At 41.9% G+C, this 22140-nt stretch overlaps 3 pseudogenes; all 3 read left to right on the top strand.

Moving 5' to 3' along the window:
• Nucleotides 1–6904: 6904 nt before the first annotated feature.
• On the top strand, nt 6905–7024 carry LOC141268993 (5S ribosomal RNA; annotated as a pseudogene).
• A 10772-nt stretch (nt 7025–17796) lies between these two features.
• LOC141268719 (5S ribosomal RNA) lies at nt 17797–17916 on the top strand (annotated as a pseudogene).
• Nucleotides 17917–18846: 930 nt separating this feature from the next.
• Nucleotides 18847–18965, top strand: LOC141270321 (5S ribosomal RNA; annotated as a pseudogene).
• The last annotated feature ends 3175 nt before the right edge of the window (nt 18966–22140 follow it).

Here is a 22140-nt window from a genome sequence, read left to right on the forward strand (position 1 = left end):
GAGGATGCAGTTGTTGACGTGCTTCCAGTACTACGTCTCTGTCCAGGAAGGCGCAACCTGACCTCGTCGTCACTAGCATCTTCCTCCACCTCCTCTGCTGACCTCATCTCTTGGCTGACTGTGGGTTGACAGTAAGTGGGATCTCCAACCTCATCATCATCACCCTGTGCGTTATCACACCCGTCGTCCTCAGAGCCAACCTGTTCCTGCCCTGACAAAAAACTAAAGTTGTCGCTCCAATCAGGTATTTGAGTCTTATCATCGTCTTCCTCATTGTCTCCACCAACAGGAGTTACAGTTTGGGAATGAGGGTCTACATTATGGTCAGAACCTTCTGTGTCTGGTCCTGGATCCGACTCATAAAGATTCTGGGCATCAGTGCAGATCATTTCCTCGTCTGGATTCACAGAAGCGCTGGAGTCGACCTCTGATTCCCAGGCTATAGTATGAGTAAACAGCTCTGCAGACTCAACCATCTGTTCTACCTCATACTCAGACGGGCAGCTGGAGATTTGGGAGCTGTGAGGAAGCAAGTGCGATTGGGGTGACACCTTTGAGGACTGGAGTATTTGTGATGTTGAAGTTGATGTGGAGGAGAGCCCACTTAAAGGAGCACTTGATATCCGTTGAAGCACCTGCTGTTTTTGTGCCTCATCTGGAATTTGTAGCGATTGGCGTGGCCGTAACAAAGGGATCTTATCACATTGTCCGCTAAAAGAAGTAGACATTTTAGTTTGGCTGGAAGATGGTCTTTCTTCTGCAGATGTTACTGTTGCTTTAACACCTACCCCACGGACACAACCTTTTTTCCCCTTCCCAACACGCCTATTCCCCTTTCCACCAGCAGCAGGCCTTTTTCCACTCATTTTGGTGGTTAACTAATTCACAACTCTGGAGTTGTTTGCACAAAAAAACAATGGATGGGAACCGAGCAGAGCTGAGTGGCCAAACTGTGGTATTAGGCCAAAACTATTGGCTGGGTTAGATGCAGAAAAAAATTATATTCAATTTGCAATCTGATGGAGGTCTGTATAGATGGATTAATAGAACAAGTCCCACACACAGCTAGAAGCCCAATATTTTTTCAGAGGTAGATGCAGAAAAAAATATATTCAGTTTGCAACCTGATGGAGGTCAGTATAGATGGACTAATACAACAAGTCCCACACACAGCTAGAAGCCCAATATTTTTTCAGAGGTAGATGCAGAAAAAAATATATTCAGTTTGCAACCTGATGGAGGTCTGTATAGATGGATTAATAGAACAAGTCCCACACACAGCTAGAAGCCCAATATTTTTTCAGAGGTAGATGCAGAAAAAAATATATTCAGTTTGCAACCTGATGGAGGTCTGTATAGATGGATTAATAGAACAAGTCCCACACACAGCTAGAAGCCCAATATTTTTTCAGAGGTAGATGCAGAGAAAAATATATTCAGTTTGCAACCTGATGGAGGTCTGTGTAACGGGTCTGGGAGGCGGAACCTCTGAGCTACTATACAAGGGGGCGGTCCTTGTAAGGGAGCGGGTGGCGACCAGGCAGGCAGTCACAGCAGGTGACCGGGACAGTCTCTAGAAGAACGGGCAGGAGGTCACGGCAAGTGACCGGGGCAGTCTCTGGATGAACGGGCAGATGGTCACGGCAAGTGACCGGGGCAGTCTCTGGGTGAACGGGCAGATGGTCACGGCAAGTGACCGGGGCAGTCTCTGGGTGAACGGGCAGATGGTCACGGCAAGTGACCGGGGCAGTCTCTGGGTAAAGGGTTGGTATGACCTGTGGCGGCTGATGGTAGACGTGAGCTCCCAGGTGAGCAGGCGAGAGTCTCTGGATAAACGGGTGGTCACAGCATGTGATGGCGTAGCCTCCAGGAAGACCAACAGACAGGCGGCAGATGAGCGCTCCCAGGTGAGCGGGCAGAAGTCTCTGGACAGGCGGGTGGTCACAGGACGTGACGGCAGAGCCTCCAGGTAGGCTAGCAGACAGGCAGCAGATGAGCGCTCCCAGGTGAGCGGGCAGGAGTCACTGGACAGGCAGGTGGTCACAGCACGTGACGGCAGAGCCTCCAGGTAGGCTAGCAGGCAGGTAGCAGATGTGCGCTCCCAGGTGAGCGGGCAAGCTGGTCCATAGACAGACTGACAAGAGTTGGAAGGCAGACCGTCGGACCTCAGGCAAGCAGGCAGGTAGTTGATGTGCGCTCCCAGGTGAGCGGGCAAGCTGGTCCTTAGACAGACTGACAGGAGTAGTAAGGCAGACCGTCGGACCTCATGCTAGCAGGCAGGTAGCAGAATATCAGGCAGGAAAAAGACAGCAAGCTGGCAGGAATCTGGCAGGTATCTGGCAGGTAACTGGCAACGGGACCTGAGGGCTGAAGCAGAGTAGTGAACAGTGCAACAACATTGCTCGGGCACCTCCATTTTGGAGGAGGTGCCTTATATATGGTGAAGTCCTCCGGCCATTGGCCGGGGACTCCTTAGGACGGCGCGCGCGGCCCCTTTAAGAGGGAGGGAGAGCGCGCGCGCACGCCCTAAGCACAGTGGCCGGGAAGGAGCGCGCGCTGCCAGCAGAGCGGGAGGAGGACGCCGGGCACGGAGCAGAGAGGTGAGGGGAACAGCGTCCCTGCCTAGCAGAGGGCAGGGACGCCGGCGATACAGTCTGTATAGATGGATTAATAGAACAAGTCCCACACACAGCTAGAAGCCCAATATTTTTTCAGAGGTAGATGCAGAAAAAAATATATTCAGTTTGCAACCTGATGGAGGTCAGTATAGATGGACTAATACAACAAGTCCCACACACAGCTAGAAGCCCAATATTTTTTCAGAGGTAGATGCAGAAAAAAATATATTCAGTTTGCAACCTGATGGAGGTCAGTATAGATGGACTAATACAACAAGTCCCACACACAGCTAGAAGCCCAATATTTTTTCAGAGGTAGATGCAGAAAAAAATATATTCAGTTTGCAACCTGATGGAGGTCTGTATAAATGGATTAATAGAACAAGTCCCACACACAGCTAGAAGCCCAATATTTTTTCAGAGGTAGATGCAGAAAAAAATATATTCAGTTTGCAACCTGATGGAGGTCTGTATAGATGGATTAATAGAACAAGTCCCACACACAGCTAGAAGCCCAATATTTTTTCAGAGATAGATGCAGAAAAAAATATATTCAGTTTGCAACCTGATGGAGGTCAGTATAGATGGACTAATACAACAAGTCCCACACACAGCTAGAAGCCCAATATTTTTACAGAGGTAGATGCAGAAAAAAATATATTCAGTTTGCAACCTGATGGAGGTCAGTATAGATGGATTAATAGAACAAGTCCCACACACAGCTAGAAGCCCAATATTTTTTCAGAGGTAGATGCAGAAAAAAATATATTCAGTTTGCAACCTGATGGAGGTCTGTATAGATGGATTAATAGAACAAGTCCCACACACAGCTAGAAGCCCAATATTTTTTCAGAGGTAGATGCAGAAAAAAATATATTCAGTTTGCAACCTGATGGAGGTCTGTATAGATGGATTAATAGAACAAGTCCCACACACAGCTAGAAGCCCAATATTTCTTCAGAGCTAGATGCAGAAAAAAATTATATTCAATTTGCAACCTGATGGAGGTCAGTATAGATGGACTAATAGAATGATGCTATGCCCAAAAGATTTTACTTCACTAGGTGCAGTAAAAAAAATTGGTATTCTATACACAGGTGGTATATCTTGCAACACAGATAGGCTACTCCACTGACTAACACACTCTGCATTAGGCCAAAAAGGATTAGCTTTGCTAGATTCAGCCAAATGCTGTGAAAAAAACTTGCACAGCACTGGCACAGACCTGCCTGGCAAAAACTGATAGGAACTGATGTAACCTAGTCCTGAAAAGGACTCCAATTACAATTAGTCTTTACTCCCACAATCTATCTATTTAAGAGCACAGACCTGCCTGATAAAAGTCGTAGGAAATGCTGTAACCTAGTCCTTAAAAGGACTGCAATCACAACTATTCCCTACTCCCAAGCTATCTGTAGATTTGTGCGAAAATTGGCTTGAAATTAACAAGGTATAGCGCGCACAGCAACTGCGGTGCCGTCTAACACGCAGCTGCAGCAGTGAGAAAATGGTGGCGACGGGGAAAATGGCTTGGTCTTATAGGGCAAGGACATGTGACATACACTGCCAATGACACATGCCCTTGCTTGTGTGAAAAAAAGCACTTCGCTCCGTGTGTGCGCTGCTGATAGGCTGACAGATTGCACCTCCCCACTGCAAATGCGGGAAAGAGAAAAAAAAATGGAGATCTTCATTGTTCCTGCAGAGATCCATCCCCTGCCCCTCCCCCCACCCCGCTGTACACTCAAACTGCGTATTAACATTAATTTTCATCATTACTGAGAAAAAATCCAGTTATGATTTTGGTGCACGAACAGTTATCGAACATAACCTCGAACAGCCGAATTTTTCTCAAATTGTTCGTGTTCGCCGAACGGCTCGAACACCGCCCAAAACAGCTCGAATTTGAGATTGGCGAACAGTTCGAGTAGAACAACGCTCATCTCTATTGTTATCATATGTTGTACTTTTCCATTTTTGATGAGAGCTTTGTACAACCGTTCAAATATGGACATGAATGTATATGTGCATTCCTTCCTACCAATCCTTAGTTTCTGCAGATCTTCTATGTTGGGAAAATCCTTTGTGACACAATAAATTAAATATCTTAATCTGTCCGAATCATTTTCCCATCCATTAGGATAGTCATTTTCACAGGACATTAAATGTAAACGTCTGGACAATGTCACAGGAATCCATATTTTAAATAATTGATTCCTCTCCTCATTGGATAAATCAAACTTATCAGAGAAGCTCTCAAATGTCTCTGAATTTCTACAGGCATGGATTTTGACATCATATTTTGGCATGATTTTGTATAATTTCAGCAAATTTTTCCTCATTTTAATTTGGAGTTGAGCCTGGGTAATTCCAGAATTCTCTGATATTTTTAGTGGCTCTTGTACGTCCGTTCCTCCTACGTCACTCACGTCTCCTCCCACATCACCTAGTATATCGGTTTCTCGTATGTCAGTCATGTCTCCTCCCATGTCAGGTTTCTGTATGTCCGTCTCTTGGTCAGACCCAAGGTCACCTTCAGTTACAGACACGTGTCTTACTTCTTGTTCATTTTCCACATTACAGTCAGAATCAGTATCACCGTCTGAAACTTCTACACTATTTTCCTGCTTAGAAATCTCTAACACAAGACTATGAAAAAAATCTACCAAATGTAGAATATTTCTCAATTTCTGTTTGTCTCTATTTACCAATTTAGAAGTTAACTGTAAATTCTGCAATTCACATTCTTTGTATAAACTGAGTCACAAAACTTCTATGTCATCTCCTACATTAACTTTGAAATTAATATTACTTTGTTTAGCAAAAGAAGAAATTATATCCATATTTTGCTTACCTTAAGATTCCTTGGCTTCTCTTTATCAGCACGTCCTGTCTTCAGTTCGTCTGATTCTTTTCCTGTGTGATTCTGTTCCTTGTTAGTACCTCTGCTTCCTGTCTTTCCTCAGTCTGTAGGTCCTTTCTGCTTCTCGTGACAAACTAGTGAATTTACTGACACGTGAACAACAGCTGTTCAGCTCGTCAGGACTCCCCCCTTGTTCACGGAAGAAATTCACTTACTTAATTTAAAAAACAAAAAAACAGGACTGGCTGGCTCACCATTGTAAAATAATACTCTTCCTGTATTATTTTTTTCTACTGAGGACTTCTCAAAGTATCAATATCACGATATTCTTATAAAAAAATGTATCTATTTATTCTTGGATTGTCCATTAAAAAGAATCAGATTGCAGCAGGTACATACAATAATTAGTTATAAAGTAATTGTCCATTTGTCCATAATTAGCTTAATTGTTGAGATTCACCCATCTTTCCTTGGATCCTGGCTGGTAAATCATGTCTTTGTCCAGCATGTGTCCAGGCCTACATGTCATCTGCTTCTCAGCATGAAGATTCTGTGTCTTGTGGGGTGGGCAGAGCAAGAGAGCCCCCCCTTTCTGTACCATGGGCTTTTATAGCCAGTCGTATGGACACCTGTTCTACATATGGTAGTGAACCAAAAATACACACACAAATAGCGCATGTCAACTAGACACGATGGCTGAGGCATAGAACTCAGAAAAATGATTATCGATTAACATTCCAAATGAATTTCCATAATTAACCATTTAACAGAGACCGCCTGGGAATGCCAGGTGCTGTAGGCTTTTGCTTTTTCCTTCCTTCCACCAGCAGGGGGCACTCTCTTCTATGCCTTTTTTCCATTCCCTTTCACAAGTGCACACATTCATTCTCTTTTCTTTATTTCATTTGCTTTCTCTTTTGCGCTATTTCATCTCTGCAAAATACCAGCATCCTTCTGATCACCGTGGGCCTCCAGCATTGTTGCTTATTTACTTTTAATACTAGGCTCCTTTTCACCAGGACCAGCGTCTCCCGGGTGGCTGGAGGCAACAACCGGTAACCAAAAGCAGAAGACCTTTGCAGGCAACACGACCCTCCCCCCTGAAGAGCAGCTCAAAGTCACTGGCAACCATCTCACCCTCTTCCTTCATTCACCCCTGGACGTCTCGCTCCGCCCCCAAGTTACGGGTCCAGCTTGCTCTTTCTGTCACATTACCGCGATGAAGGGTTTAGCCTGCAGGAGACCCTGCGCCGAGACATTTTTGAAGAGACCTGATGCGGCAGGTGAATCACTGCTAAACAAACCACACCTGTAGGGACGGCACAGCCTTAGCATGGACCCTTCAGAGCCCGCCCCATCACGACCAGATTGCTCGCCATCAAGCGATCCTGAGAAAGGCTGGCCGGGCGATGGGTTGAGCAGCGTCTACTGGCCATGCCACCTTGGATACGCCCAATCTCGTCTGATCTCGGAAGCAAAGCAGGGCTGGGCTCGGACAGTACTTGGAAGGGAGACCTCCTGGGAACACTGGGTGCTGTAGACCATTTTGATGATGTTTTGCCCTACTGCCCAGCTCAGCTAGCATGGAACGGCGCCTTGCCGGACACCGACCTTAAGTAACTTAGATGATGGAAGCCCCAAGGCCTCTGAGCCAGTTGGCAGCTAAGTACGCTACCCCGCCGCCCTTCACGCAGGCCTGACATCGAGCTCCTTACCACGGCTAGGAGTGCTTATTGACTCCACAGCTCGCCGTGTGGAAATGATGGCGTTAAAAGCACCCGGGGCCGTGAAAGGGCCAGGCTTTCAGCAGGTGCCCAGGGAAGGTTTTGGATGCCGGCCGCCTAGCGAGGGCCAGCAGAAGTAACATGGTTCTCTGCAAAGAAGTTGTGTAACCAAGCCAGACGGCTGCCAAAGAGCTAACCTCAGTGCAAGGAAGGCAAGGAAGGTGCAGAAGGAATTGGGGAGGGGGGGGTAGGTGATTCCTGCTAGGGCCCTGAAATCATGAAACAGGCTGGAGAGTCTGACGCATGGTGACGGAGAGGTTGTAGGGGCAGATAGGGGGTGTTGTCACGTGCGAGCACGTGTGCATGCTGGCTTGTGTGTGAGAGTGCGCTTCCTAGGTGTGGCGCGCTGCAGACAGTCAAAGGGATTGTTCCCTTTCATTAAAAGGGAGGTGATAATTTGGGATTGTTCCCTTACATTAAAAGGGAGGAGATAATTTGCATATTCCCACTGCATTTTGGGGTAAGTGAAGAGTCTCCGCGAGCTCAAAGAACACTGGATTGGGATTGTTCCCTTACATTAAAAGGGACGAGATAATTTACATATTCCCACTGCATTTTGGGGTAAGTGAAGAGTCTCCGCGAGCTCAAAGAACACTGGATTTTGGCTGTTGGAGCTGAAAAGAGGACATCGGTAAACCAGGGGAGGAATCCTGAGGAGATAATTTGCATATTCCCACTGCATTTTGGGGTAAGTGAAGAGTCTCCGCGAGCTCAAAGAACACTGGATTTTGGCTGTTGGAGCTGAAAAGAGGACATCGGTAAACCAGGGGAGGAGTCCTGAGGAGATAATTTGCATATTCCCACTGCATTTTGGGGTAAGTGAAGAGTCTCCGCGAGCTCAAAGAACACTGGATTTTGGCTGTTGGAGCTGAAAAGAGGACATCGCTAAACCAGGGGAGGAGTCCTGAGGAGATAATTTGCATATTCCCACTGCATTTTGGGGTAAGTGAAGAGTCTCCGCGAGTTCAAAGAACACTGGATTTTGGCTGTTGGAGCTGAAAAGAGGACATCGGTAAACCAGGGGAGGAGTCATGAGGAGATAATTTGCATATTCCCACTGCATTTTGGGGTAAGTGAAGAGTCTCCGCGAGTTCAAAGGACACTGGATTTTGGCTGTTGGAGCTGAAAAGAGGACATCGGTAAACCAGGGGAGGAGTCATGAGGAGATAATTTGCATATTCTCACTGCATTTTGGGGTAAGTAAAGAGTCTCCGCGAGCTCAAAGAACACTGGATTTTGGCTGTTGGAGCTGAAAAGAGGACATCGCTAAACCGCGCGCCTACTGGCGCGCGCATTTTGAAGCTTTTTTTTGCAGCTTTTTTCACTGTTTTCAGAACATTAACAATAAGAACATGGAAGAGTCCAGGAGCCATTTGGTGAGCTGCATATCCTGCTACATGTTCACAGACTTGCCATTGGAAAAGCCAAACTTCACATGCCAGAAATGCAAGCTTGTGTCCCTGTTGGAGGAAAAGTTGCGAAATCTAGAAGAGAGGTTAACTACCTTGAAAATCATTAAGGAAGGTGAAGAGTTCTTAGACAGAGCAGAATTATCTCTTCATGATTCAGAAAGAGAAGAAATTCGAACTGCACCTGACGAAAGAGGAATGGAAGCATGTGACCCACAGAAGCAGGAGGATCGAGAGGCAGTCAGCACCCATACTGCTCAGGAACCAGTACCAGGCTCTCACGCAGGAGAACCATGAAGAAATACAGCAAAATAAGACTTTGCCAGCAATGAATAACCTTGTAAGCCCTCGGAATCCTCATGGATGGAAAAAGAAGAATGTTGTGAAGAAAAAACGGAGAGTGGTGGTCATGGGGGATTCCCTGTTAAGAGGAACAGAGGCCGCTATCTGCAGACCAGACATAACCTCAAGAGAAATGTGCTGTCTTCCAGGAGCAAAAATTAAAGATGTGTCTGACAGGATATCAAGACTCTTCAGACCTACAGATCACTACCCATTCCTGCTAATACATGTGGGGACAAATGACACCGCAAGAAAGGACCTCGAAACCATCTGCAGTGACTTTGAAGACTTAGGCAAGAAAGTGAAAGAATTGGGAGCGCAGGTGGTCTTCTCATCCATCCTCCCAGTGGATGGCCATGGAACAATGAGGTGGAATAAGATTCTACAGGTGAACAACTGGCTACGTCGATGGTGCCGTCAACAAGGATTTGGATTTCTGGATCACGGAATGAATTACCTATACGATGGACTACTTGCTAGAGATGGGGTGCACCTTACGAAGACTGGAAAACATGTATTTGGAAGTCGCCTTGCTACACTCATCAGAAGAGCTTTAAACTAGAACAATGTGGGAAGGGAAGCAAAAGGCCAGAAAAAGCCATACAGATGACAAATACTATTGAGATCTCTGCTACTGGAAGTGGAAAGGAAGAACAAAGACAAAACAATTTAAATAATAAAAATATGGGAGGAAGAGAAACCAATCACAAACTAAAATGTTTTTATACAAATGCACAAAGCATGGGCAACAAACAAGGAGAATTGGAACTACTAAAGCAGGAAAAGGAATATGATGTCATTGGAATCACTGAAACTTGGTGGGACGATACACATGATTGGAATAAAAGGCTAAAAGGATACAACTTATTTGCAAGAAACAGACTTGATAAACGAGGAGGAGGTGTTGCATTGTATGTTAGAAAAGCGTATATCTGCACAGAGATTGAAGCTTCAGAGACTGGGAGTTCTGTGGAAACTGTTTGGGTAAGAATACAAGGAGAGAACAACGGAAAGGACACCATTGTAGGCATTTACTACAGGCCACCTGGGCAAGCTGAAGATATGGATGAACTCTTTATGTATCAAATGACCAAGTTCTCCAAAAAATATGACGTAGTGGTCATGGGAGATTTCAACTATCCAGACATTTGTTGGGAATCTCTCTCAAGTAAAACTAACAGGTCAAGCAAATTCTTATCCTCTCTTGCTAACAACTTTATCTTCCAAAAGCTAGGGGAGAAAACAAGGGGATCTGCTACTTTGGATCTAATCCTTATAAACAGGGAGGAAATGGTTGAGGAGGTAAAGGTGGCTGGGACCCTAGGAGGCAGCGATCATGCTATTATTGAATTTTGGATAACTAGAGGAGGAAGACATGTGAAGACTCAAACTTCAAGGTTAGATTTTAGAAAGGCAGATTTTAAGAGACTCAGAAAGAGAATAGGAGGGATCCAATGGCTGGATGTCCTTAAGGACAAAAATGTCCAGGAAGGATGGGAAATTTTTAAAAATGAGATTCTCAAAGCACAATCGTTAACAATCCCGAAAAGTAGGAAGAATGGGAAGCATTTAAGGAAACCAGGATGGATGAACACAGAACTTAAACACATGCTAAAAAGAAAGAAAGAAATGTTTATTAAATGGAAAGAGGGAGGCATATCTAAAGAAGATTATAATGCAGTCTGCAGATCCTGCAGTGCACGTATCAGGTTAGCTAAAGCTCACAATGAATTAAGGCTTGCAAGAGATGTCAAAAGCAATAAAAAAGGATTTTGGGGGTATGTCAAAAGTAAAAGAAAAGTCAAAAATGCTATAGGATTTTTACAGGATGAAAATGGAGAAATGGTAAGAGAGGATATTGAGAAGGCTGAATGTTTTAATTCTTATTTTGCATCTGTTTTCTCTCAGAAAGAAAATGTAACATCAACTGATCTCCACTGTCCTTTTAAAGGAATAGAGGAATCCAAGTTATCTGTAAACAGAAAGATTGTGAGGGAATATTTAGCTAACATAAATGAGTTCAAGTCTCCAGGTCCAGATGAATTACACCCCAGAGTACTGAAGGAGATCGTAGAAGAAATTTTAGAACCACTCTCCATAATATTTGAAAATTCTTGGAGAACAGGAGAAGTCCCAGAAGACTGGAGAAGAGCAAATGTTGTTCCTATCTTCAAAAAGGGGAAGAAGGTGGACCCAGGGAACTATAGGCCGGTGAGTCTGACTTCTATACCAGGAAAGATCTTTGAACAAATTATTAAACAACATGTATGTAAGTACATGGATAAGAATGAAGTGATTAACCAGAGTCAGCATGGGTTTGTAACTAACAAGTCATGTCAGACTAACTTAATTTCCTTCTATGACATAATCACTGACTGGGTGGATCAGGGAAATGCTGTAGATATAGTATATCTTGACTTCAGCAAAGCATTTGACAAAGTATCTCACACCATCCTTATTTAAAAAATGACCAAGTATGCAATGGACCAGGCAACTATAAGGTGGATTCATAACTGGCTTAGTGATCGGACTCAAAGGGTGGCTGTAAATAGCTTCACATCCAGCTGGATGAATGTCTCAAGTGGGGTACAACAGGGCTCCGTCCTGGGACCTGTATTGTTCAACATCTTTATCAATGATTTAGATGAAGGAATTGAGGGTAAACTGATTAAATTTGCTGATGACACAAAGCTAGGAGGGATAGCTAATACTAGAGAAGAGAGAGAGAGGATTCAAAAAGACCTAAATAAACTGGAGCAGTGGGCAGCAACCAACAGAATGGTTTTTAACAGGGAAAAATGCAAAGTACTACATCTGGGCAATAAAAATGAAAAAAGCATATACAGAATGGGAGGAATAGAGCTAGGCAACAGTACATGTGAAAAAGACTTAGGTATACTAATAGATCATAGACTGAACATGAGTCAACAGTGTGATGCAGCAGCGAAAAAGGCAAATACAATTCTGGGATGTATTAACAGAAGCATACAGTCTAGATCACGTGAAGTCATTATCGGTCTTTACTCCTCTTTGGTCAGACCTCATCTGGAATACTGTGTACAGTTTTGGGCACCACATTTTAAAAAAGACATAGACAAACTGGAGCAAGTTCAGAGAAGAGCGACCAGAATGGTGACTGGTCTGCAAACCATGTCCTATGAGGAACGGTTGCAGGATTTGGGAATGTTTAGCTTGCAACAAAGAAGACTGAGAGGAGACTTAATAGCTGTCTACAAATATGTCAAGGGCTGTCACATTGTAGAAGGATCATCTTTATTCTCATTTGCACAAGGAAAGACTAGAAGCAATGGGTTGAAACTAAATGGGAGGAGACACAGATTAGATATTAGAAAAATCTTTTTGACAGTTAGGGTGATTAATGAGTGGAACAGGCTGCCACGAGAGGTGGTGAGTTCCCCTCCAATGGACGTCTTCAAACAGAGGCTGGACAGACATCTGTCTGAGATGATCTAGTGAATCCTGCTTTGAGCAGGGGGTTGGACCAGATGACCCAGGAGGTCCCTTCCAACTCTACCATTCTATGATTCTATTTCTTTGAATATTCCCCAAGTACATATTATATAATATGAGAGTAAGTCACTGGAATTTCAGACACTTGAAAAAACTCTTGTCTTAGATTCTTTTTTCACTGGCTGCCCGGTCTTAAGTTACATCAGTTGAAAATAGAATGAATGGGATCCTATACTATTAGCTCAAAGTTCAAAGGCCGCAGTTGTCACACGTCATGCTGTAAAGCTACTTTAATTTGCACGAACACTTCATGCACAGAAAATATTAGCAACACAAAAGAATTAATAAGTATTACATATATATTATAGTTCAACTAGATATATTGTTATTATTTTAAAATGTTATACACATAAAATCATGCAATTTTTTCACTTCCTGTGTGAATAAAGAAATAAATCCATTTTAGAGCTCTTTGATCAAATCCTGCTTTGGAATGAAAACTCTAAGGAAATATAAGAAAATAAAATTAAATATCAAATTCATACAGAAACAGAATTATTTAAATATCTTATACATATATTGGTTGGTTCTAATGTAATTCAAAATATTGCTACTTAAATTTATATATATGAAAATCTAATTTATTAATTAATATATATATATATATATATATTTTATAAACGTATATATAAATACAATTATACGCAATCTCTACTTAGACAAGTGTATATATATATATACAGTGCCTACAAGTAGTATTCAACCCCCTGCAGATTTAGCTGGTTGACACATGCGGAATTAACTTGGCATTGTGACATTTGTACTGTAGATCAGCCTGGAAGTGGGAAATGCACTGCAGCAAATTTTTTTTTTTTTTTTTTTTAAACGTAAAAATTCAGAGTGTCATTTATTATTCAACCCCTCAAACCACAAGAATTCTGTTTGGTCCCCCTAAAGTATTAAGAAGTAGTTCAGGCACCAAGAATAATGAACTTCACATGTGTGGATTAAAGATCTCTTTTGCCAGCCTTTTCTGACTATTTAAGACCCTCCCCAAACTTGTGAACAGCACTCAGACATGGTCAACATGGGAAAGACAAAAGAGCATTCCAAGGCCATCAGAGACAAGATCGTGGAGGGTCACAAGGCTGGCAAGGGGTACAAAACCCTTTCCAAGGAGTTGGGCCTACCTGTCTCCACTGTTGGGAGCATCATCCGTAAGTGGAAGGCTTATGGAACTACTGTTAGCCTTCCACGGCCAGGACAGCCTTTGAAAGTGTCCTCCCGTGCCAAGGCCAGGCTTGTCCGAAGAGTCAAGGCTAACCCAAGGACAACAAGGAAGGAGCTCCGGGAAGATCTCATGGCAGTGGGGACATTGGTTTCAGTCAATACCATAAGTAACGTACTCCACCGCAATGGTCTCCGTTCCAGACGAGCCCGTAAGGTACCTTTACTTTCAAAGCGTCATGTCAAGGCTCGTCTACAGTTTGCTCATGATCACTTGGAGGACTCTGAGACAGACTGGTTCAAGGTTCTATGGTCTGATGAGACCAAGATCGAGATCTTTGGTGCCAACCACACACGTGACGTTTGGAGACTGGATGGCACTGCATACGACCCCAAGAATACCATCCCTACAGTCAAGCATGGTTTTGGCAGCATCATGCTGTGGGGCTGTTTCTCTGCCAAGGGGCCTGGCCATCTGGTCCGCATCCATGGGAAGATGGATAGCACGGCCTACCTGGAGATTTTGGCCAAGAACCTCCGCTCCTCCATCAAGGATCTTAAGACGGGTCATAATTTCATCTTCCAACAAGACAACGACCCAAAGCACACAGCCAAGAAAATCAAGGCCTCGTTCAATAGGGAAAAAGTCAAGGTGTTGGAGTGGCCTAGTCAGTCTCCTGACCTTAACCCAATTGAAAACTTGTGGAAGGAGCTCAAGAATAAAGTCCACATGAGACACGCAAAGAACCTAGATAACTTGGAGAAAATCTGCATGGAGGAGTGGGCCAAGATAACTCCACAGACCTGTGCCGGCCTGATCAGGTCTTATAAAAGACGATTATTAGCTGTAATTGCAAACAAGGGTTATTCCACAAAATATTAAACATAGGGGTTGTATAATAATTGACCCACACTTTTATGTTTAAAATTTAATAAAATTCAACTGAGCAACATAACTTTTTGGTCTGTAAGATTTATGCTTCTAGTCATAAAACCTACTCTCGTTTGCAGTTTGAAGGCTCTAACTTATTTGCATCTTATCAAACCAGCTAAATCTGCAGGGGGTTGAATACTACTTGTAGGCACTGTATATATATATATATATATATATATATGTATATGAACTATTAGAAACTATGTAACTACAATTTTACTGTATAAGATTATAAATAAATATTGAGACATTGTATTACATTTTGATACAACATTATAATTACAGCTTTTCCTTAGCCACTCCCTAAACCAAATCTTCTGTCTCTCTCAAATATCTCCAGGAACGCCCTATTTAGGAAAGACATTTTTCTATCCTTCAAAACCTCAGAGAACTGCCTGTTCTTCTGTCCACATTCCATGACGTCACTGTGAGTTGGTCGTCTCACCTGTCTCTGTCCATCAGTTTCAGCCATTTTCCTTTTTAGAGAATCACAGTTCTGACTGAGAATTAACTCATTCTGTGGAGAGATGGATCTTTGCACTGGCTGATATGGCTTATAACATATTTGAAATCTTCTGCGTATTTGATAGAGTTCACTATGGGGATGACTCAGTCTAGGAGAGTTTGATATTGGCCTTTGGTAAGATTTTACCTTTCCTGGTTTTATAAATTTAGCTTGATTTATTTTCTTTTCACGATTCTCATGTTTTCTAACAAAATCCAGCATCTGCGCACATTCAAATAATGAATTTTTTTGTGATGCCATAACTTGGGAAACTGAATTTAGGAATTTGAATTTTTGTACAAAAGTTGTTATCATATGTTGTACTTTTCCATTTTTGATGAGAGCTTTGTACAACCGTTCAAATATGGACATGAATGTATATGTACATTCCTTCCTACCAATCCTTAGTTTCTGCAGATCTTCTATGTTGGGAAAATCCTTTGTGACACAATAAATCAAATATCTTAATCTGTCCGAATCATTTTCCCATCCATTAGGAGAGTAATTTTCAAAGGGCATTAAATGTAAACGTCTGGACAATGTCACAGGAATCCATATTTTAAATAATTGATTCCTCTCCTCATTGGATAAATCAAACTTATCAGAGAAGCTCTCAAATGTCTCTGAATTTCTACAGGCATGGATTTTGACATCATATTTTGGCATGATTTTGTATAATTTCAGCAAATTTTTCCTCATTTTAATTTGGAGTTGAGCCTGGGTAATTCCAGAATTCTCTGATATTTTTAGTGGCTCTTGTACGTCCGTTCCTCCTACGTCACTCACGTCTCCTCCCACATCACCTAGTATGTCGGTTTCTCGTATGTCAGTCATGTCTCCTCCCATGTCAGGTTTCTGTATGTCCGTCTCTTGGTCAGACCCAAGGTCACCTTCAGTTACAGACACGTGTCTTACTTCTTGTTCATTTTCCATATTACAGTCAGAATCAGTATCACCGTCTGAAACTTCTACACTATTTTCCTGCTTAGAAATCTCTAACACAAGACTATGAAAAAAATCTACCAAATGTAGAATATTTCTCAATTTCTGTTTGTCTCTATTTACCAATTTAGAAGTTAACTGTAAATTCTGCAATTCACATTCTTTGTATAAACTGAGCCACAAAACTTCTATGTCATCTCCTACATTAACTTTGAAATTAATATTACTTTGTTTAGCAAAAGAAGAAATTATATCCATATTTTGCTTACCTTAAGATTCCTTGGCTTCTCTTTATCAGCACGTCCTGTCTTCAGTTCGTCTGATTCTTTTCCTGTGTGATTCTGTTCCTTGTTAGTACCTCTGCTTCCTGTCTTTCCTCAGTCTGTAGGTCCTTTCTGCTTCTCGTGACAAACTAGTGAATTTACTGACACGTGAACAACAGCTGTTCAGCTCGTCAGGACTCCCCCCTTGTTCACGGAAGAAATTCACTTACTTAATTTAAAAAACAATAAAACAGGACTGGCTGGCTCACCATTGTAAAATAATACTCTTCCTGTATTATTTTTTTCTACTGAGGACTTCTCAAAGTATCAATATCACGATATTCTTATAAAAAAATGTATCTATTTATTCTTGGATTGTCCATTAAAAAGAATCAGATTGCAGCAGGTACATACAATAATTAGTTATAAAGTAATTGTCCATTTGTCCATAATTAGCTTAATTGTTGAGATTCACCCATCTTTCCTTGGATCCTGGCTGGTAAATCATGTCTTTGTCCAGCATGTGTCCAGGCCTACATGTCATCTGCTTCTCAGCATGAAGATTCTGTGTCTTGTGGGGTGGGCAGAGCAAGAGAGCCCCCCCTTTCTGTACCATGGGCTTTTATAGCCAGTCGTATGGACACCTGTTCTAGATATGGTAGTGAACCAAAAATACACACACAAATAGCGCATGTCAACTAGACACGATGGCTGAGGCATAGAACTCAGAAAAATGATTATCGATTAACATTCCAAATGAATTTCCATAATTAACCATTTAACAGAGACCGCCTGGGAATGCCAGGTGCCGTAGGCTTTTGCTTTTTCCTTCCTTCCACCAGCAGGGGGCACTCTCTTCTATGCCTTTTTTCCATTCCCTTTCACAAGTGCACACATTCATTCTCTTTTCTTTTTTTCATTTGCTTTCTCTCTTGCTTTATTTCATCTCTGCAAAATACCAGCATCCTTATGATCACCGTGGGCCTCCAGCATTGTTGCTTATTTACTTTTAATACTAGGCTCCTTTTCACCAGGACCAGCGTCTCCCGGGTGGCTGGAGGCAACCACCGGTAACCCCAAGCAGAAGACCTTTGCAGGCAAAACGACCCTCCCCCCTGAAGAGCAGCTCAAAGTCATTGGCAACCATCTCACCCTCTTCCTTCATTCACCCCTGGACGTCTCGCTCAGCCCCCAAGTTACGGGTCCAGCTTGCTCTTTCTGTCACATTACCGCGATGAAGGGTTTAGCCTGCAGGAGACCCTGCGCCGAGACATTTTTGAAGACACCTGATGCGGCGGGTGAATCACTGCTAAACAAACCAAACCTGTAGGGACGGCACAGCCTTTGCATGGACCCTTCGGAGCCCGCCCCGTCACGGCCAGATTGCTCGCCACTAAGAGATCCTGAGAAAGGCTGGCCGGGCGATGGATCAAGCAGCGTCTACTGGCTTTACCTCCTTGGATACGCCCAATCTCGTCTGATCTCGGAAGTAAAGCAGGGCTGGGCTCGGACAGTACTTGGATGGGAGACCTCCTGGGAACACTGGGTGCTGTAGACCATTTTGATGACGTTTTGCCCTACTGCCCAGCTCGGCTAGCATGGAACGGCGCCTTGCCGGACACCGACCTTAAGTAACTTAGATGATGGAAGCCCCAAGGCCTCTGAGCCAGTTGGCATCTAAGTACGCTTCCCCGCTGCCTTCACGCACGCCTGACACCAAGCTCCTTGCCACTTCTAGGAGTGCTTATTGACTCCGCAGCTCGCCGTGTGGAAATGATGGCGTTAAAAACACCCATGGTCGTGAAGGGGCCAGGCTTTCAGCAGGTGCCCAGGGAAGGTTTTGGATGCCGGCCGCCTAGCGAGGGCCAGCAGAAGTAACATGTTTCTCTGCAAAGAAGCTTGTGTAACCAAGCCAGACGGCTGACAAAGAGCTAACCTCAGTGCAAGGAAGGTGCGGAAGGAATTGGGGAGGGGGGGTGATTCCTGCTAGGGCCCTGAAATCATAAAACAGGCAGGAGAGTCTGACGCATGTGACGGAGAGGTTGTAGGGGCAGATAGGGGGTGTTGTCAAATGCGAGCACGTGTGCATGCTGGCTTGTGTGTGAGAGTGCGCTTCCTAGGTGTGGCGCGCTGCAGACAGTCAAAGGGATTGTTCCCTTTCATTAAAAGTTAATCCCCGGCTGCAGGCTATTAGAAAGCAACTAACCGTGCTCTACTCAACCTACCCGGTTCTACCGGTGAGTCTCGCCTCTGCTCCCGGCCTGTGGCATTGGCCGTGAATCTGACGTTCCGTCGACAGTGCTGCAGCCGATCAGTGAGCTCAGCGGCTCTGAGTGGGGCCTTCTGTCTACAAGACCTTTTAAGGAAGCCAGCAAAAAAATTGAAGAGAAGGGAAAGCACAAAAGGACCTGGTCTTGCTGAGCACTGGAAAGTGCAGTCGGCAGCCAGAGTTCAAAGTAGAAAAGCAGCAAGTGAGAGGCTCAACTTTGTCTATGGTCACACCACCCTGAACACACCCGATCTTGTCTTATATTGGAAGCTAAGCAGAGTCAGGCCTGGTTAGTACTTGGATGGGAGACCGCCTGAGAATACAAGGTGCTTTAGGCTTTTGCTTTTTCCTTCATTCCACCAGCAGCGGGCACTCTATTCTATGCCTTTTTTCCATTCCCTTTTACAAGTGCACACATTCATTCTCTTTTTTTTTTTTCATTTGCTTTCTCTCTTGCGCTATTTCATCTCTGCAAAATACCAGCATCCTTCTGATCACCGTGGGCCTCCAGCATTGTTGCTTATTTACTTTTAATACTAGGCTCCTTTTCACCAGGACCAGCGTCTCCCGTGTGGCTGGAGGCAACCACCGGTAACCCCAAGCAGAAGACCTTTGCAGGCAACACGACCCTCCCCCCTGAAGAGCAGCTCAAAGTCACTGGCAACCATCTCACCCTCTTCCTTCATTCACCCCTGGAGGTCTCGCTCCGCCCCCAGGTTACGGGTCCAGCTTGCTCTTTCTGTCACATTACCGCGATGAAGGGTTTAGCCTGCAGGAGACCCTGCGCCGAGACATTTTTGAAGACACCTGATGCGGCGGGTGAATCACTGCTAAACAAACCACACCTGTAGGGACGGCACAGCCTTTGCATGGACCCTTCGGAGCCCGCCCCGTCACGGCCAGATTGCTCGCCACCAAGCGATCCTGAGAAAGGCTGGCCGGGCGATGGATCGAGCAGCTTCTACTGGCCATACCACCTTGGATACGCCCGATCTCATCTGATAATATCACAGCGTACCATAGCAATCAGTAATATCCATCTAATTATTATCAAAATATTAAAATAAATTATGTTTGGAATAATAAGCAATAATAGATAATAATTCATTATCAATCAAGTTCTCCATATGATAGAACATTTTTATGTCATAGGTGTAATTACCTTTTCCAACCCATAGGTGTCAGTGTATTTTGAAAAAACAAGTTTTCATATCTTTATTAAACCAATAATATCAAAGAATGTATACTCCTGAACCAAAATGAATAAATATATGAATGTATGAATGAATGAATGAATGAATGAATAAATGAATGAATGAATTGATGTGTTTACTCAGAAAATGTAAACATTTTTTTCCTTAGCAATATATATTTAATGAAGCAATACTCTTGTTTTAGACAGTACTTTATTAAATATTAATGTGTTTTCTCAATTGAGATATTTAACTGAAATAAAATCAAATGAGAATTAAAAAATGAAAAAATAGAAAAATAAGAAGTATAAAGTAAACATAAAATTTTAAAAATGAAAAATAAAATTAAGAGTAAAAATAAGAATAAAAATAAAAATAAGGCCTTTAAATTTTAATGACAAATGCAGAGTAATTATATTCTCCATAAAAAATACCCTTATATCTCCATTATCTGGATGATTTCATATTTGTCATAACCTTGTACCACCAAAAAATATTAAATTATGCAACTTTGCATGTAATACCCTTCTTAATTATACCATAGTACATTATTATTATTTCTTCTTTATTAAAATGTGTGGAAAATAAGTATTGATCAAAAGTGATTATGTAATCAGGATCAAAAACACATTTTCCCCCTTAATACCAAAAATATTATTTTATAAAATTTATGTATATATCAGAACCAAATTAAAAATAATTATTCTTCTAGAAATATTGTGCATAAATTTCATATCGATGAGTAGCATAGATTTGACTAAAGAGAGGTGTGTACCTATTTAGGTAACCATTAAAAATAATATTATAGTTATTCAAGAATATTATCATGTGGAAAATTATTCTAAATATAAGTTGGCTTTGTAAACCATTTTGATGTGTGGTTGCCCTTATCCACTATTAGTTAAATCAAGAAATAATAATTATTAAAGAAATATAGAAATATATATATGTAGATAATACCTAATTATGTATTATAATTTCCTCAGAATTAAATATATTTTTGTACCTTCACATAAAGAAACATTTTTTTTTTCAAACATACAAACATATGAGGCCTCTGTCACTTCAATCACACTTAGCAGCTGCTGATTTACTCATCTGTCACCTTCACTCTGACATTCACAGATCTGTTCAACTCAAACATTCCACATATGAAGTTTTAGATATATATATATATATATATTTAACCCAAAATTGTTGTATCCCAATTTATTAATGCGCATTGCCATATCAATTGAATATCTTTATATTTCTTTGAATATACCCCAAGTACATATTATATAATATGAGAGTAAGTCACTGGAATTTCAGACACTTGAAAAAACTCTTGTCTTAGATTCTTTTTTCACTGGCTGCCCGGTCTTAAGTTACATCAGTTGAAAATAGAATGAATGGGATCCTATACTATTAGCTCAAAGTTCAAAGGCCGCAGCTGTCACACGTCATGCTGTAAAGCTACTTTAATTTACACGAACACTTCATGCACAGAAAATATTAGCAACACAAAAGAATTAATAAGTATTACATATATGTTATAGTTCAACTAGATATATTGTTATTATTTTAAAATGTTATACACATAAAATCATGCAATTTTTTCACTTCCTGTGTGAATAAAGAAATAAATCCATTTTAGAGTTCTTTGATCAAATCCTGCTTTGGAATGAAAACTCTAAGGAAATATAAGAAAATAAAATTAAATATCAAATTCATACAGAAACAGAATTATGTAAATATCTTATACATATATTGGTTGGTTCTAATGTAATTCAAAATATTGCTACTTAAATTTATATATATGAAGTTCTAATTTATTAATTAATATATATTTATATATTTTATAAACGTATATATAAATACAGTTATACGCAATCTCTACTTAGACAAGTGTATATATATATATATATATATATATATATATATATATGAACTATTAGAAACTATGTAACTACAATTTTACTGTATAAGATTATAAATAAATATTGAGACATTGTATTACATTTTGATACAACATTATAATTACAGTTTTTCCTTAGCCACTCCCTAAACCAAATCTTCTGTCTCTCTCAATAATCTCCAGGAACGCCCTATTTAGGAAAGACATTTTTCTATCCTTCAAAACCTCAGAGAACTGCCTGTTCTTCTGTCCACATTCCATGACGTCACTGTGAGTTGGTCGTCTCACCTGTCTCTGTCCATCAGTTTCAGCCATTCTCCTTTTTAGAGAATCACAGTTCTGACTGAGAATTAACTCATTCTGTGGAGAGATGGATCTTTGCACTGGCTGATATGGCTTATAACATATATGAAATCTTCTGCG

This window comes from Phyllobates terribilis, unplaced genomic scaffold (assembly GCF_046119375.1).
Source record: "Phyllobates terribilis strain yellow unplaced genomic scaffold, ASM4611937v1 Scaffold_4__5_contigs__length_816908805, whole genome shotgun sequence".
NCBI lineage: Eukaryota > Metazoa > Chordata > Amphibia > Anura > Dendrobatidae > Phyllobates > Phyllobates terribilis.